General features: G+C 42.7%; 1 protein-coding gene across 1 annotated transcript in view; it reads right to left on the reverse strand.

Annotated features, from left to right (window-relative positions):
* The window catches only part of ARHGAP35 (Rho GTPase activating protein 35), a 109,992-nt gene extending 94,534 nt beyond the window's left edge, over window positions 1–15,458 (reverse strand). The window contains exon 1 of the mRNA XM_077840071.1: window positions 15,329–15,458. The gene's annotated coding sequence lies outside the window, so the exon portion shown is untranslated. The remainder of the gene's footprint in view (window positions 1–15,328) is intronic.
* Window positions 15,459–16,517: the final 1,059 nt, after the last annotated feature.

Genomic DNA, 16,517 nt, shown 5'->3' on the forward strand with positions numbered 1-16,517 from the left:
CAGAAACTGAACAGGTCCAGAGAGTGATCACAAAAAGTGATTAACAGAAGAGAAAGACTTCTGTAGGCAAAAGATATAAAGATATGGGGTAACATTTTTTAAAGAGCCTGACTTTGTCCCATTTTCAAAAGTGACATGCACTGAGGAGCTTAAATCTTGCTTAGCTCTCATAGAGCTTTCGTGCTTTTGAAAATTTTATCTTAGCACTTCTTAAAAAATAACGAATGGTTAACAGGCTTTTCACACGCTCCATTTACACTCCTAATACAAGAACAAGGGGATACCAAACAGAGTTATAACGTAACAAATTTGAAACTGATAAAAGGATTTTAAAAAAAACACTCAGTAATCCCAGGCCACAAGACATTGGCCAAGAGTATATCAGGATTCACAAAAGCTTTGGACATTTATGCTATATGCAAAACAGTTAACAACAATGCATTGTCCCCATCTCTGTGGCAACTAAGCAACTCTCAAAGAGCTAAGTACAGAAACAATGCAAGCAAAAGTAGCTTGATTAGTTTATAGATTTCGTTTGGAGTTTTTCTGCTTGTTTAGGTTTGCATGAATCAGCGCGTTGTATGCGTAGGTATGAGAAAACTGAAGGAAAGCTTAACTGAAGACATGAATTTTGCAATTATGTCCGAGTGGCCAGTTCTCTGGTCATTGTTATCACTTGCAAGAGCTCCATAGCACAGGTAAAACTCCTGTGAAAATTCTGTCTCCCATACCCTCAAGCCTCGCCAGATTGGCTGATAGTTTCATTACTGCAGTGACATATCATTCTTGTGGGTGTTCTTGTGAAGGGAGTAGAGATCTCACAAATAGCTTGGGCCAATCCCATGGAGGGCTTGATGATGAGTTTACAGAAAATTGTAAACACATTACAATAGGAGGGCTACTGTGTCTTGTACTAATTTTTAAAAAGCTCTAAGAGCACAGAGCTTCATTTCTAGATATGAGTTGTAATAACCAACCCTGGAGGTTATACAAACACATGGACCACAGAACAGATTGATTTCTGATAGCATAGGGAGCAACCTTGTACGCAATCAGAAATGGAAATGGGAATTTTTTGCTTCTATGAATATTTGGCCATTTGGTTACATTCAGGAATCCAAAAAGATCCCATGGATATGAAGTGACTTAGGGTAGGTCTACACTGAAACCCACTCTCCTGCAGTAGAGAGTTTCAGAGCCCAGGTCAACTGACTTGGACTCGCACTACAGGGCCAAAAAAAGCAGTGTAGACATTACCGCTCCGGCTGGAGCCCAGACTCTGAAACCTTACAAGGGTCTCAAACCCCTGGCTCCAGCCTTAGTAGGAACATCCACACTGCTATTTTTAGCCTCACAGAGCAAGCTCAAGTCAGTTGAGGGCACAGACTCTCTGTTCTTGTTTTTTTCCTGCAGTGTAGACATACCCTCAATCGGAGAACATCTATAGCGGGGGTTGTTATGAGGCAAGTTCTTCAAAGTGACTACCTTTCCCTACCAGCATCATCTATCTGGCAGGGGTCAACTTTAACAAGCTGCTCCTCACCCTAAAAAGATTTTGGCTAGTCATTCACAAGGCTGGGAGATGGGACTATTTGCAAAAAAGATGCAGAGACTAGTTTTGACGTGAATTGCTGGCACTTCAACCTAATTTATTTCACCAACTCTCAGCTTTACACAGACGTTGAACAATCTGGGTAAGAAGACTGAGCCTTGTGGGGTTCTCAAGGTTTTGCCAAACACACACACACACATTCTCTCTTAGAAGAGAGAAGGCAGCCTCTGACTGTAGTTTGTGAAGACTTTAGCATCAAGCATGTTTTCTTTAATACTGGTCAGACAACTACATGTTTTAGCTTTACCATCCAGAAAGGGAAGGACGCAGAGTCTCACATTGCGGCTGTAATGATTCCATGCCTACTTCATGTGAATGGGTCAAATTCTTGTATTTCTGGGCCTGCTTTCGGCTTTTACTTCTTACCCATCCCACATATGGGTGATCTCCTCTGTTAAAAAGCAATTTATCATCCAGCAAAGCTCCACAGGACAAGACTTTACTGCTTCAAAAGCAGAAGAGATGCGAGCTCTCTGTTTCTTTTCTGACAACAGCATGGACTTGTGGAAATTCCGTGTGTCTGGTGTCTGTATCAGACTATGTTTTCTGACACTGATGCACAAGTTTTCTTCCTTCCTACTTTGCCACCTGAGAACCCTGACAATACGTGTGGGCAGTAGAGTGGGAAAGCGGCTTCAGTGCTAAAGTCTATAAAAGTAGTAAAGGAAGAGTTGTGCTGTCTCACTAAGTTTCTACTCCTTAGACACTTGGTTGGGTGTTTTCCATAAGAAAGTTTTTGAAACTGGGGGAGCCAAAAGCTTTCAGGGAAAGACAGTGGTAGTAATTTCTTCTTTCACTGCAGCAGTGAGAGTTTATTTCCACATAGAGGAGAAAGTGGTCTAACCAGCAACACACAATTACTACTGCATTTCTTACGTCCACATGCAACCTGAGAATCCCATCCAGAATATGGCCAACCGCAGGTGGGAGTTGCAGAAGTATCTTAGAAACACCCAGGGTGCAGTGTTCAGACTGGGGTTTTGGGACTTATCATATCAGAGGGAGTGTCCATATTGATGCTGAAGTCTCTCAGGACAATGAGTCTTGTGAAACTCACCACTCTATCAGCTCCTCTTGGAAGCCTTTGATGTCTGTAAGTTTACAGACTAGCAGAAAGCTCAAGTTAGTGTTGCTTCTTGGACTCACAGAATAAGTGAATGTGCTCCATGAATTTTGATTCAAGTGAGTTGTACCTGCATTTGAACGATGAAGGGAATAAAACAGCTATTTCACCTCCAGATTTGTTTACCCTGGGTTTGGGGTAACTAGAGTATCCTACAGGCACAAGGTGTTCTAAAAATGCATAAGGGATTTCGAACCTAATGATTCAGAACACAAACCAACAAGTTACTTCTCAGGATTAAGCATGAAGTTCTCCATTATGAGGGTGGTATCCCTCTTCTGGTATTGCCATTTCACCAAAAATGAAGAAAAGCATTTTAAACTTTTTAATTTGGTTTCAGCTTAGAAACTTTTCCATTATCTATATTCCCTTAAACTGGATTTAAGATTCCTACCTATGACTCAAGTTTAAAGCAAAATTCAACAAACTATTTCCTAACATGCTTTCATAAGTCAGCAAGGATGAGGCAAAACTGCATAAGAATCACGTTTTTTAAAAAAGAAAACAGTGTCATACTAATAATTTAGCCTCATCCATGCTGGGCAGTCATACTGTGTTAAATACCAATTTAGTTGGACCTGAGTTAAACATAGTTAACTAAGTTTCAGTCCCAGTGGAGATATGGCTTATGTTAAAGGTAGATGGAGGTTTTAAGGGAAGGGAACATGCGGCAGTAAAAAATTAAAGCTTAATGGAATTACCACCCATTTCTCACCTCAGTCTATTTGCTCATTTAGCTCAACTTTAATCACAGCATCTATTTAAATGAGAGGTTTTATAAAAATGGGCTTCCCAAAACCAAAACTGAAAAGTGGCAGCTCAAAATTAGTTTATCTGCTAATGTTACTATGCTTTAGTATCAAAGATCCAGAGATAGATGCTTGTAAAATAATGCAGAAATTCCCATTATACCAGTTGACAGCCTGACCATATCTGGGTTGTGACTTCCAGACTGGCTTATGGACACTTAAGCAAACCATTGTACAGCAAAACTCATGTTCTGCTCTGATGTTTCTGAACCCTATCGTCATCCCCCCTTCTACTCAAAGCCATTCTTTCTCTCCTCTCAGTGCCAGTTAATCTTTTTACAGAAACTCACTGTAGAAATTAAACTTCTAATTATACCAGCTACATGAAAAGACCCTACTTCATCTCTTATAGGGATGCATTTGAATCTAGCCTGATTCACCTTAAATTATAAGGAAGAAGAGCGACAATGCTCATTACACAGTGTAAACAAAAGTGTTACTTTAAGCCATGGCTTTTGTAACACCTCACTTTAACATTAGACAAAAATTTCTATGTAAAGAATTCCCAAATGAAAAAATCTGAGTGTTAAGATTGTAACTATATCTCCCTCCAGAGGTGGGGGGATGTCATTAGAACCCTATAGTTTATGAACAAACCACTTTTAACCCTGCCCCCAGCTCTCATCACATTATGAGCTATCCACAAAACTTAGATATAGATTTATGATAAGTGTTTCAACTTCTTTTCAAATGTCTGAAACCATTCAGTTGCTTCTATCGTCTATTTAGCTTAGGTAAATTCAGACTTGTTTTAGAGGAGAAAATACAATGGAGGTCCCAAACTGATAGAACAAAATTCTGTCCAATGTAAATTCAGAGTAACATCACCAAAGTCATGGGTAACTCCAGATCTTTACCAGTCAAAGACAGCAGAATTTGACTTTCTAGAGTGCATGTGGCCAAGAAAGGCATCTGGTTGCACGAGAGCGATGAAGTCTCGGACAGTAAACAGATGGAATTCCCACCATGCGCTGAACAGTACACAGCACACTGCTGTTCAGCCAAAATCAGGGTAATCATCCTCACTGTGGATGTTCACTCCCTGTAAGTCTTCTACAGTCCCTGCCCCAACTTGGAGGCTGAATAAATCCAGGAACTCAACACTGAAGGAGAGAGAGAATCCCTTTTCTCTCAACTATCCTACTGATAATTTATACAAATCCTTGGGATTACTGTTTGTTCACAGTGCTCGAAAGAAAGCAGAAACACTTATTTCAAATGGAAGCAAAGTTTGACTTTGCACATTCCATATTTTTCACCAGTAAGTGTGAAGTCTCCATAACCATACCTGCCACTTTCAACATTTAACCACCATTTGCTACACATCTAGAGTGCTGTTTTTGTTAGTCACTGAAATTCCCACAGATCAATACACAAGAAAAGAATCCTTACTTAAAACTTAACAGGACAGACTAACTTTACTTCTAAAAAAGCTGCTCTTCGGACTTGGGAACACTTAGTAGTGATATATACAATTTTATTAGTAGATTTATTTTGTCTTGTACATCACTGAGCTGCTCTATTGTGTGTGTAATTCTGCGCCAATCAAGGCTACAGGAACACTTACCCTAACATATCAATTCCACATGAAGATCAAGAAAACAAAATTAAAAAGCCTGCCAAGCCACACCAGAGATTACATTGTGTCCAAAATAGAAGGATAACTTCAATAACTCCATGTATCTGTCCACCATTGACTGTTTTTTCCGCTGCCACCATGAGAGATACCAACTTCTGAACTACAGATCACATGCTCATTTTAGGCTATATCTGTGGGAACATCAATTAAATAAGATTTTGGGAGAGGTTCTGGGAATATTAGAAAGTAAATCAAAGTTCAGTAGAACCTTCTGAGAGACTTTGGAACCTACGTAGTATACTGGTCTTTAAAACACATTTACAGCCATACTACATTATTCCACAGTGCACAGGTTTCCAAAGTATGGCACACAGACCATTGGTAGCCCTTGAAGAGTTGGCGGTCAGCCTGTGTTGCCCTCTCTTCCTCATTTCAAATTCTAAATCTCATTAAAAAAATCTAAAAATGTATTAATCACTTTTCTAATTTGTTTTATGTAAAAAATTGTTGAATTTTCTACAGAGATAGTAAGTGACCCTGAATCATAAGGGAAGTGGTCTGCTTGACTGTGAATGAGAAGGAAAACGTTATTAAAATACATGCCACTCTGTAAATGTTTGAGAAACCTCTCCGTAGCACCTTTCAACCTGACAGATCCCAAAGTCCTTTAAAAAATATATGAACAGCACTGAAACAGTCACCTTGTGGTGTAGAGCAGCAGCCAGTAGGTGCACACAACACAAAGCAACATTTGGAAGTAGAGGGAGAAAAGGCAGAGGCAACCCCATCTCTTACAAAAAAAAAGTCTTTAATGTCCACCAATACTGATAGGACCTTAGTTATTCAGGTTTCACAAAAAAGAACCCAACCCAAAACACATATGGGAAGCTAAACAGTCACCCCTGATGGAATTCAAAACTATGTCTCCAAGAAATGCAGGCATTTCAAATCTGACACCAACAAGCTATGTACACAGAAGCAGATAATTTGTTTACACCACTTGACTGATGTCCTCAACTCCAGTTTAGCATCTGTCTAGAAAGGGATGTTATCCGGAACATGAGCTCGTCACTGGACACTACTGCCTATCAGAACACATATGTTCTGTTTACCGTTATACACCCAGAAGTCCAAAAGGGAGAGAGGGAAAGAGGTTAATTTAACAAATACTTTTAATTCATTGGCATTTGCAGGCTCTCTTAGTATTAAGTTATCTTGTTGTGACTGTTTTTGTGGGACCTAAAAGCTAGCATCTTTTATAGCAAAGTAAGGTCAGAATACCTGCAGGATACTACCTGCATTACTCAAATATTAATTTAACAGATAAATACCTTACTATAACATCTATTGAAAAAACTATTGAAACATCTACTGTTTACCATGACATGTTTATACTTCTACAACATGAACATCAGAGATTCAGTCGTAGCAAGCTGACAATCTGATTTGTCCTAAAGCATTCAATAGTCTAATATTTGCTCAAAAATATAATAGACTCCAAAGGTTAACAAATAAAATAATCAAACGAAGAGGCACAGATTTTGATATATCTGGTTCCTTTTTTCCAGTGTAATATCTAGGGTTGTCTAGGTTACTTCCCTTTTAATATTCAAAAGGAGTGTGTGTCAGTGCACAGATGAAAGCATAATAAGTATTACTGTTCTGCTATGGGAAATTGTGGGAAAGGAGTCACCATGAAGATCACCTGGTGTCCCCAGCATCTGATCTGGCCATCCACCTATCTGGCCATAGGTACACCCTCTATCTCCTTAAGTGATAGCTCTCTCTCACCTTGAAAGAAAAAGCATTATATTTAGCAAATTATTGCGGATCCTACCCTATTCTGCAATTCCTCAGCAAGTGGAACTCCCCTGGATTCTAACAAAAGCGCTGTATGCAGGGAGCAGAATTAGACTCTGTGTGTTAACAGCTTAGGGCCTGATCCAACTCCTGTTGAAGTGAATGGAAGTATTTGGAAGGGAAGTAGCTCTTACAGAAGAAAAAAAGCACATTCTCCCCCTCTACCTGCAACTAGAATAAGAGTTCAAGATCACTCCTGGGACAGATGATAAAAATGAACTAGCAACTGTAACTATTCTGTGCATCTCATGGCAGAAAGATAGTCAGGGACCCAAGAGACCCATTTCTCCGCTCTAGCAAAGAAAGTCTGAAGGCACAAGTTAATGGGGTCAGCATGGCAAAGCAAGTCCTAAAATAAGCTATTTTAGTTCAAATACACCTCCTGATGTGCGTGGGACAGAACAGTATCATTTCAAATTTTAGACCATTTACCTGATAATCAATAATGAAAAATACACCAGTGCGTGTGTCTGGGTCACAGCTTCAACAGAGGACAATATATTCTAGCTCTGCTTCCAAGACGAAGGTACACTCAGATACAAAGTGGGAAGGGTTTACTGGAGACAGGAATCTTGTAAAGAGACCAAGACACGAAAACGTTACTGTCAATAGGAAGAGGTGTTTCCAGAACTAATGGCAAGACCTTGAAACAGCACAACCATTATACTGGAAATGAGCAATTTTCACATTTCTACGCATGTCTGAGGACAACAGGAAAACAGGCATAGCATTATTAGAACCACAGATTTGAACTAAATGCACAGCAACATGTAAACTGAAATACAGGCAAGGGTTACAGAATAGTACATAGAAATAAAGTGAAAGAGAATGCAGAAGGCCCCAACAGTTATCTGTAAGAGGACAATTAAAACCTGAATACGTTGAAAATATTGTTAGAAATAAAATTACAAGGCAGAACAGATCCCAGGTTCATAGCTCAAAAGTCTAGTATATACTGCCAAGCAGCAACTTTTGGTAGTCAACTTACTGGTTTTCCTGATACTTGGGTAGATGAGTAGTTTGTAAGTTTCCCCTGTACCCCGATATACTATTTAATTCAAACAACAGTCTGCTATTTTTACCAAGATGATGAGCTTCACCTCAGTCTGCTACCAGACTGCCTGTTATCCCCTATATATTAGATCACACTGATGCATCCTCAGTAACCAGCACATAGGATTCAAGGCAAGCTGACATAGTGTCATGGTCAAAGCAGCATATCAAAGGCTTCTGAAATATCCAAAAGAAATTATAGATACAGCCCTGTTATCGGTGCATGTAAGAGCATTAGCAGAGAGGAGGAACGCAGCTTCATTACTACAGCCTACCCTGAAACCACAGCCATGTAAGAGCATTAACTCTGTGGACGAACGCAGCTTCACTACTATAGGCCCGCTCTAAAATCACACTAGACACATCAAAGGAATTGAGATAAATGGACCAGTGACTGATTAGCTAAGAAAAGCCTGGGTGACACTGTCCTAAAATTAGAAATCCCAGACTGCAAGGAAAATTTCTTTAAAAGTATAACGATCTTTTGAAAGGCAAGATAAAAGAAGAATATGAGTACCAGGTACCAATTAAATGTGAAAATCCTTAACAAGTTTAAAAGAGCAGGGATCCAAGGGACAAGTTACTGAATGCATGGTGCCCCTCGAATACATTCATTAGGAAAGAGAAAAATTCTCTAATAATCAAGAGTGAAATGTCAGACTGCAGTCAGAGCCAATCACAGCAGACGAATGTGAAGGCAGGGCTTTTGTTTGCAAATAGAAATGTAACACTAACCCCCCACCGCACACACACCCCCCAAAAAAAGGTATAAAAATGAGAATAAAAACTATATCTAGCAGCATCAAGAGCAATATTCCAGGGTGTTAGATCTTTAGTGAACTGTTCCATTACAGCCTTACTCCTTCCAATCTCCTGTCACCACATTTTGTCCACACCCTTTCACAAATAACTAAAATTAGGGCACATTACAACTACGAAGAACAAATGCCAATGTACTCAATAGTCGACAGACAAAACTGATATTAAAATTTCATCCTAATCAGATGAGGATTCAAAAGGATATTAAAAAACTCTTAAGAAAACACTTGGAAAATTTGTCATCAAGATTAAGAGGGTAGCAGCAAAAAAGCGACAGGTAAGGGTCAGAAATAAGTACGGCTGGCTCAAAGATCTAATAAAACAGCTTTGCACTGCTATGTGAGAGACAAATGCTGGAAGCACTTCAGAGGCAGCAGACTGCTCCTGGGTGACCCCTCCAGCCAATTGAACAGCACTGATGGATTCGGGGGGGGGGGGGGGGGGGGGAGGGAGGGAGGGAGAGGCACGGCGGTAGTCAGCCTATCCTGCCATCTGCAGAAAGATGGAAACTGAGATGCAGGGCCAAGAGACAGCAGCAATAAAAGAAGGGGAAATGAAGAATCATCATGGTTTCATCAAGAATGTGGATGACCCGATGGCTAAAAAGAGTACTTTACCAAAATATCAGAGATTAAGGCCATTTGATTGGATTATGGTCTTAATCTTCCTCACAAATCCATAGGCACATATTTCCACACACTACACCTCGGGGAGTGGGGGGGGGGGGGGGATAAAAAAAAGCAACTGTGATAGCATAACCAAGGGCACTAGATGTGCACCATCATATTTGATAACAAGCACTCTGGATTGTGGTAGGCCAAAAAAAATCAGATTTTAGTTTATTTTCAACAACTTCCAATGGACTCAAAAAACTGAAACCACCAAAAATTTGGATAATCCAGATCAGGAGAAACTAATTTAAAAAAAAAATCAGGACAGAGAAAAACAAACACAAGAATCAAAGTACAAGTAATAACATATACTGTTCTGTAAGCATATTTATTACAACACTTTTCTCATTCCAGTACCATATGCCACTAGAAGTAAAACCTTGAATTAGAACCCAGAGGACACTGTTGTATAAAACTCCAAACTATTACATATGAAAAAGGTAAACATCACCATGTCACACTGCAAACTGATCTGGGCATAAACAAGACAAAGACACTAACCTCAGTCATGCAGACCTCAAATTCACTGGCCACTGGAGCTAAACCCACCACCTTCCAAGCATTTGTATTCAATGACTGTTTACTGGGCAAATGCCAATTTCACAGGCCCACTGCTAGTCCTCACAGCAGTTATTTTTTTTTTTTTTTTTTACATTTATCAAATGGGTTCATTTGCATTCTTTTACTGACTAATCAGTGCTTGAATCTCACATCAGTCAGCAGGCTAAAGAAATAAATCAATGAATCCAGGCCATTAAAAATTACATCACAATAGCAGCATCAGCCAGCAGTCCACCTACCGTCTAAGCAAGCATCCATTCCAAACTCTATCTGGCCAGATTAAAATGCCAATTATCACTAGTCCATTTAGGTATCCTATCCCACATAAAATCACTACCTAGATATAAAAGCCCCTATTTGTCTAAAAATCCTGATTTAGGAATCATTGAGGGTAGTCTAATAATCTCATATGTAACATATTATCCACTTTCATTTGTAAACAATTACCAAAAGAGGTCTTTTTAATTGCCTATGGCAATTAATGGTAATGATTTTTCTCATTTTATTCCTGTAAAGTGTGATCACTCACACAGCTGCCATGTGTCAGTACATGCAGAGGTTCCAATAGATTATGAAACTATACATCATTGACCTTCCATGGAGAAGGAAAAACTGGGATTTTAAAGGTTTTCTTAGAGGGTCATTACAACAAAATTTAAAAATCAATCAATACAATTCCAACATGCTGCTTTAATATGCAACAAAGAAACTTATTGTTTTTGGTCATGGTCAACTTATACATCAGTTAGACTAATTTTCAAAGTACATAACTCAGGATATGGTGTATATTGTGGACTGTACAGCGTATCTCTGTAACTTTGATGCTGTAAAATGACTGCAGTTTCCCCAAAGGGAGAAATAATCCTTCATATTTAAAGGAACACTGTCAAGTTATTAGAGAGGTTTACTGCTTATCTAAAGAAAAAGATTTTGGAAGGTCTTAAATTAAAAAAATTACTACAGCCTGTTCAGAAAAATTTATAATATGAAACAAGCCACCAACCGTAGCAGGAAAACATTTAGGCCTTTTAGAATGCAGGGTATGAGCATATGACGGGACATTCATTCTTCTCTTTCAGAGTGGTAGCCGTGTTAGTCTGTATCAGCACAAAAAAACCGAGGAGTACTTGTGGCACCCTAGAGACTAACAAATTTATTTGGGCATAAGCTTTTGTGGGCTAAAACCCACTTCATCGGATGCATGCAGTGGAAACAAAAGCTTATGCCCAAATAAATTTGTTTGTCTCTAAGGAGCCACAAGTACTCCTCATTTTATTCTCTTCTTTGTTACACAGAGACCTGATGCTTGCCGAATACACTATATTCACTTTGCTGAAGAGTCCAAATAAAGATTGCATCAATATGGCAACTTGTATTTTGGGATAGTGGCCATGTATTCAAAATGCAGTTCAACTTGGTGCTCGGATTGGTTGTCTGAAGTCCAACGTGTTGTCTTCTGGCTACCAAAAATTATCTCCCCTTGTACTCAGCTCCCCATGCCTTCCTCCCGGATAGACATTGCGCTTTCCACTGAGAAAAAAAAACTAATACTACAAGCTCCTACAATGGAGTGCACCCAACACCACAAATGCAGTCTCCAAGGCCAGACATACACAAGGAAAAAGCTGTGTTTTCAAAATGTTATAGATAACACATTTTAAAATCCTAGGGTAAACAGGGCCAGTTGTAGTTTTAACATTTCTTGATAATTTAGAGAAAAGGAATCCAAATTTAACAAAAGGTAGCATGTGGAGAAAACAGCATGGGAAGAGCACAGTATTTTAAGCAATAATTCTGTTAACACACAGCTCAAGAGAATACGTTAATGTTGACAATAATCCCACCACCCTCCATAATCAAGAAACAGAAAGCTGTTAAGTTTACAGAAGAACAAGTGAAATGTAAAAGATATCTTCCATAATAACCGTGCAAAACTCCAGAATGAACATTCCGAATATAATCATTAAAAAGTAGGGAGGGCTGTGCACTTTCAGGAATATTGATATAGAAACAAATTGCAGTAATTCAAGCCATTCATTCAGATCTTTGCTATTGGAGCACTGGGTCAACAATGACTCAGCATGAAAAGTTAAGTCTTTTTTAAAAATGTGTAGTCTTAATTACAAAGGCAAAAAAGTGTGGATTTCCCCTCCCCCCCCAAATATGAATTAATTTCCATTTGAATAACTTAAAAAAACGAAACAGGGCATGTTTGTGCTTTATTTCACCTGTTCAATGCAAACAAGAACTGTGCAACCAAAACACAGATTAAAAACAAAAACTTTACATTCAGTATTGTACATAAACTGCCACCCTCTTCATTATCCAACACCATCTTTGGGAGTTGAGCTCTTTGGGTGTTACAAAGTGAGGTCCAAGCTAGACTGGAAAAAATAAAAGTAACTCTAAATCAGAATGTGACACTAAACAGCTTTACAATTCAGGAAAACCAGAAATTATCAACATGGCTATTGCTGCCTTTCAAAGAGGTCTGGTAATTCCCAGCTCCTTTCACAGAAATAATGGTTAGGAACACACCTTCATCACCTACTCCTTGGATAAGAATGTCCTCACTAACCCAGCTTTACCTCTACTAAAGGGGTTCCAGCGATGAGAAATGCAGAATCTATGCAGAAAACACACCACCTTACACCAACGGGCACACGTATCACAGAAAATGTTACCACCACAGATTCTTGAAGCCATCAATACATGAACAAAAGCAGATATAAATGTATCATTTGCTTTGAATTCCCTCCCTCAATGTCAGCTCACAGCATCCCACAGTCTTTACAAAATCAGTTATCAGCTCAAGCAAGTAGGGAAAAAAATCAGCTCCCTAGTAAATCTGTCTGCTCATTCTGTTATGTAAATGAAGCACAAGAACATACACAAATATTTCTTTTTCAAATAAGAATGTGAATGATGGTAAAAAAAAAAAAAAAAAAAACACGTCCAAGCCTTTAGTTCACCATGCTAAGAAAATATTTACTGCCACACTCCGGAAAGCCACACTTAGCTATATTTTCAGACCTCACAGACTCACACTTTAAGAGAATAAACCTGAATTCCTGAGACAAAAAATGGTGCACAACTCTGCTCTAGAGTGCAAATGAAACTAAAGGGCCTTTTAGAAACTGCAGATCATATTAATTTCCTGATTATAATTAACTGGCTAAAAGAAACTGTGTTTTCTGTCTCACAGTCTTTGCTAAATGTTCCTTGACACCATTTACAATTAAAAACTCATGACTGTCCTACTGATCACTGAAGTTGTTTTGATTTACATCACACAGGAATGTTTTTATTCCATGACTATGTATCAGTGATACACAGGATTATATACACACATACACGATTTGATTTCTAATCTAAGTAAGAGATGATAAAACAAATGTTGATCAGTGTAATCTTGCTAGACCTTCACACAACTGCTCCCTCAGAGCTGTGGTCCAATCGTGCTGCCACAGAAGTCAATAAGTTTCCAGTTGACTTCAATATGAGCAGGACCGGACCTTAGTAACTGATTATGGGAAGGGTTATTACAAACATATTCAGCTTGATACCCCCCAAAGGATGTGCTAAAATGGATATATATGTCTGCACTGAACGGACAGATAAAGAGAGATGACCCTCCAAGAAAGTCAATTTATTCTATTTTAATGTAGAGAAGCATTTAAAGCTGCAGTTTCCAATCCCTTTGGGACAACTGCCCCACTTTACCAGCTAGTGCCTGATGCTTCCCAATTAACTGTGGATGCTACAAGCTCACTGAGACAACTGGGACTCTCTGATCCTCAAATTTTGCCCTCGGACTGGATAGACCCCTTGTTCTATAGGAGATGGTGGGCAGTGGCTAGTAGAACAGAAGGTATGACAAACTGGTGCCCATCACCTGTCATTCAACTGCATACACTAACCCACCACAGAACTTATTTTATGGGGTGAAGCTCGAAGGTGGCCAAGCTCTCAGACGAACTCGTGAAGAGACACATGAACAGGAAGGGGGCAGCGATGGCAAATGACAGGAGGGAGTCTCTACTGTACCAGTCACAAAACCCAGAGATTCCAGCGACTGGGAAATCAGAATTCTCCATCTGCATGGGGATACTGGGAGCCAAGGGAGGAAAAATCAGGTCTCTTTTTGTGGGGACGCAGGGTCTTCCCTTCCCCTCCCCCAGCTCAGAGAAATTATTTATAATTGAAAGAGAGAGGGTAAATTTACTCTGGACCCCTCCCCTAGAAAGCACAAAGCAAAGAGGATAAAGAGGGCGAGGCCTAAAATCTGCAGCACTGTGCCTGAGGAGGGGGACAGATCTTGAAATCTCCTGGCACTGAGAATGGAGCAGACCACCCTAGGACATGGGAGGAGTGAGGTAAAGGGGTGTTAGGAGAAAACCCTGGGAACAGTGAACAATATTCCCTGGCAGCAAACAGATACTTCCTCATCCTCCCGCTAGCACAGGAGAGGGGGCTATCCCTTGACACAGGCGAAAAAGGATGGGAGAAAACCCTTGGCAGGAGGGTGGGGACTGACGCAACAGCCACCTAGAAGGAAGTGAGAGGATCGATGTTCCCTGGCCCTGGGTGGCTCCCCCATTTAACCCTCCCCGAGGGCCACAACGAGGGCTAGGAGGCTGCTTCCTGGCCCCTGGTCGGGGGTCAGGACACGAGGGCACATTTTCCCACTCTAAGCAGGGGGGCGGCGGCTGAAGGAGGCCGCTCCTCACTCCCCCCGCGCCGCAAGGCGCCCAGGTGGAGGGGCGGGCGGGCAGTTCACCGCCCGCCTGCCCCCATGACCCGGAGGGGGGAGGAGACCTCCCCTCCCCCCCCACTCCCGGGGCCTGAGAGACGAGGACAGCCACGCTCCATCCTCCCCACTCAGGCCCCAGGGGGCTGGAAAGGGGGGCGGGTCACTCTCCCCGTCCCCCGCCCCATGCCAGGAGAAGGGGCCGCTCCCCACGGCAGGGTGAGGATGGGGGGGGTCATTCCCTGTTCTTTACCCCCCCCCAAAGCCACGGTGTGTGTGTGGGGGTGGTCGCTCCCCAGGCTCCCCCCACACTCACATGCCGGGGTGGGTGTGGGATCCCTCCCCACCCCCCATGCCAGGAAAGGGGGGGTCGCTCCCCACCCCGCCCCCCACATGCCACGGTGGGGGGGGGCGGCTCCCCCCTCAGGCCGCGGCAGGGGGTGGGGCCCGGCCCCATTGTTCCCGGCGGCGCGGGGGGGGGCGATACCTACCCTGGCGGCGGCAGGTCCGGCCCGGGACTGCGGGAGGGGGCGGTGACGGCGGCGGCGCCATGTTTCTCCCCGGGCGGCGGTGGGGACTGGCGGCGGCTGGCGGGGAGGGGGGGGGGGGCGCGAGTCCCTCTCGGGGCGGGCTCGGCCTGTAATGGCGGCGGCTGCCGCGACTCCTTCCTCCTCCCCTCAGACTCCGCCGCCGCGGGAGCGAGCGAGCGGGCGGGCGCGCGCGGGCGGGCAGCAGGGGGCGGGGCCGCGGGCTCCGGCAGCGCGAGGCGCGTCGGCGTGCGCGCGACGCGAGGGAGCCTGAGGTGCGCGCGCGCGCGGGGGGCCGCCGGGTCTGAGCTGGCTGCACCACGCGCGGCCACACCCCTCCTCCAGCCCCAGGCACGCTCCCACGCGTGACCCCCCCCACGCACGCCCTTCTAGCCCCATGCGTGACCGCACCGCAGCGCCTGCACCACGCCTCTGCCCCATTGCCCAGGACTCCCACATATTCCCCCACGCTTGCCCCCACCCCCCCGTGCACACCCCACACGTGCCCCCCCACTCCATTCCTGCGCACCCCACGCACACTCCCCCACTGCCGTGCACACCCCACATATGCCCCCCACTCCATCCCTGCACACCCCCCACAAATACTCCCCCACACCTATGCACACCCCGTGCGTGCTCCCCCACACCCACGCATGCCTCCCCGCCCCACGCACCCCACATGCCACAAGCTTAGGGTCCCATGGAAAACATCATTCCAGCTCTACATACACAATGAGGGGGTCTGAATTAGCTGTGTAACCACTCAAGGAAGAAATCTTGGAGTCCTCGTGGCTAGTTCTCTGAAAGCCTTGGCTCACTGTGCAGCGGCAGTCAAAAAAACTAATAGGATGTTAGGAACCATTAGGAAAGGGCTAGATTATGAAACAGAAAATTTCATAATGCCACTGTATAAAGCCATGGTATGCCCACACCTTGACTACTGCGTGCAGTTCTGGTACCCCCCTCTCAAGAAAGATATATTAGAATTCAAAAAGTTACAGAGGACAACAAAAATTACTAGGGGGGTATGGAACAGCTTCCATGTGAGAAGAGATTGAAAAGCCTGGGACTGTTCGACTTAGAAAAGAGACGACTAAGGGGGGATATGATAGAGGTCTCTAAAATCATGAATGGTGTGGAGAAAGTGACTAGG

This window comes from Eretmochelys imbricata, chromosome 23, assembly GCF_965152235.1.
Source record: "Eretmochelys imbricata isolate rEreImb1 chromosome 23, rEreImb1.hap1, whole genome shotgun sequence".
NCBI lineage: Eukaryota > Metazoa > Chordata > Testudines > Cheloniidae > Eretmochelys > Eretmochelys imbricata.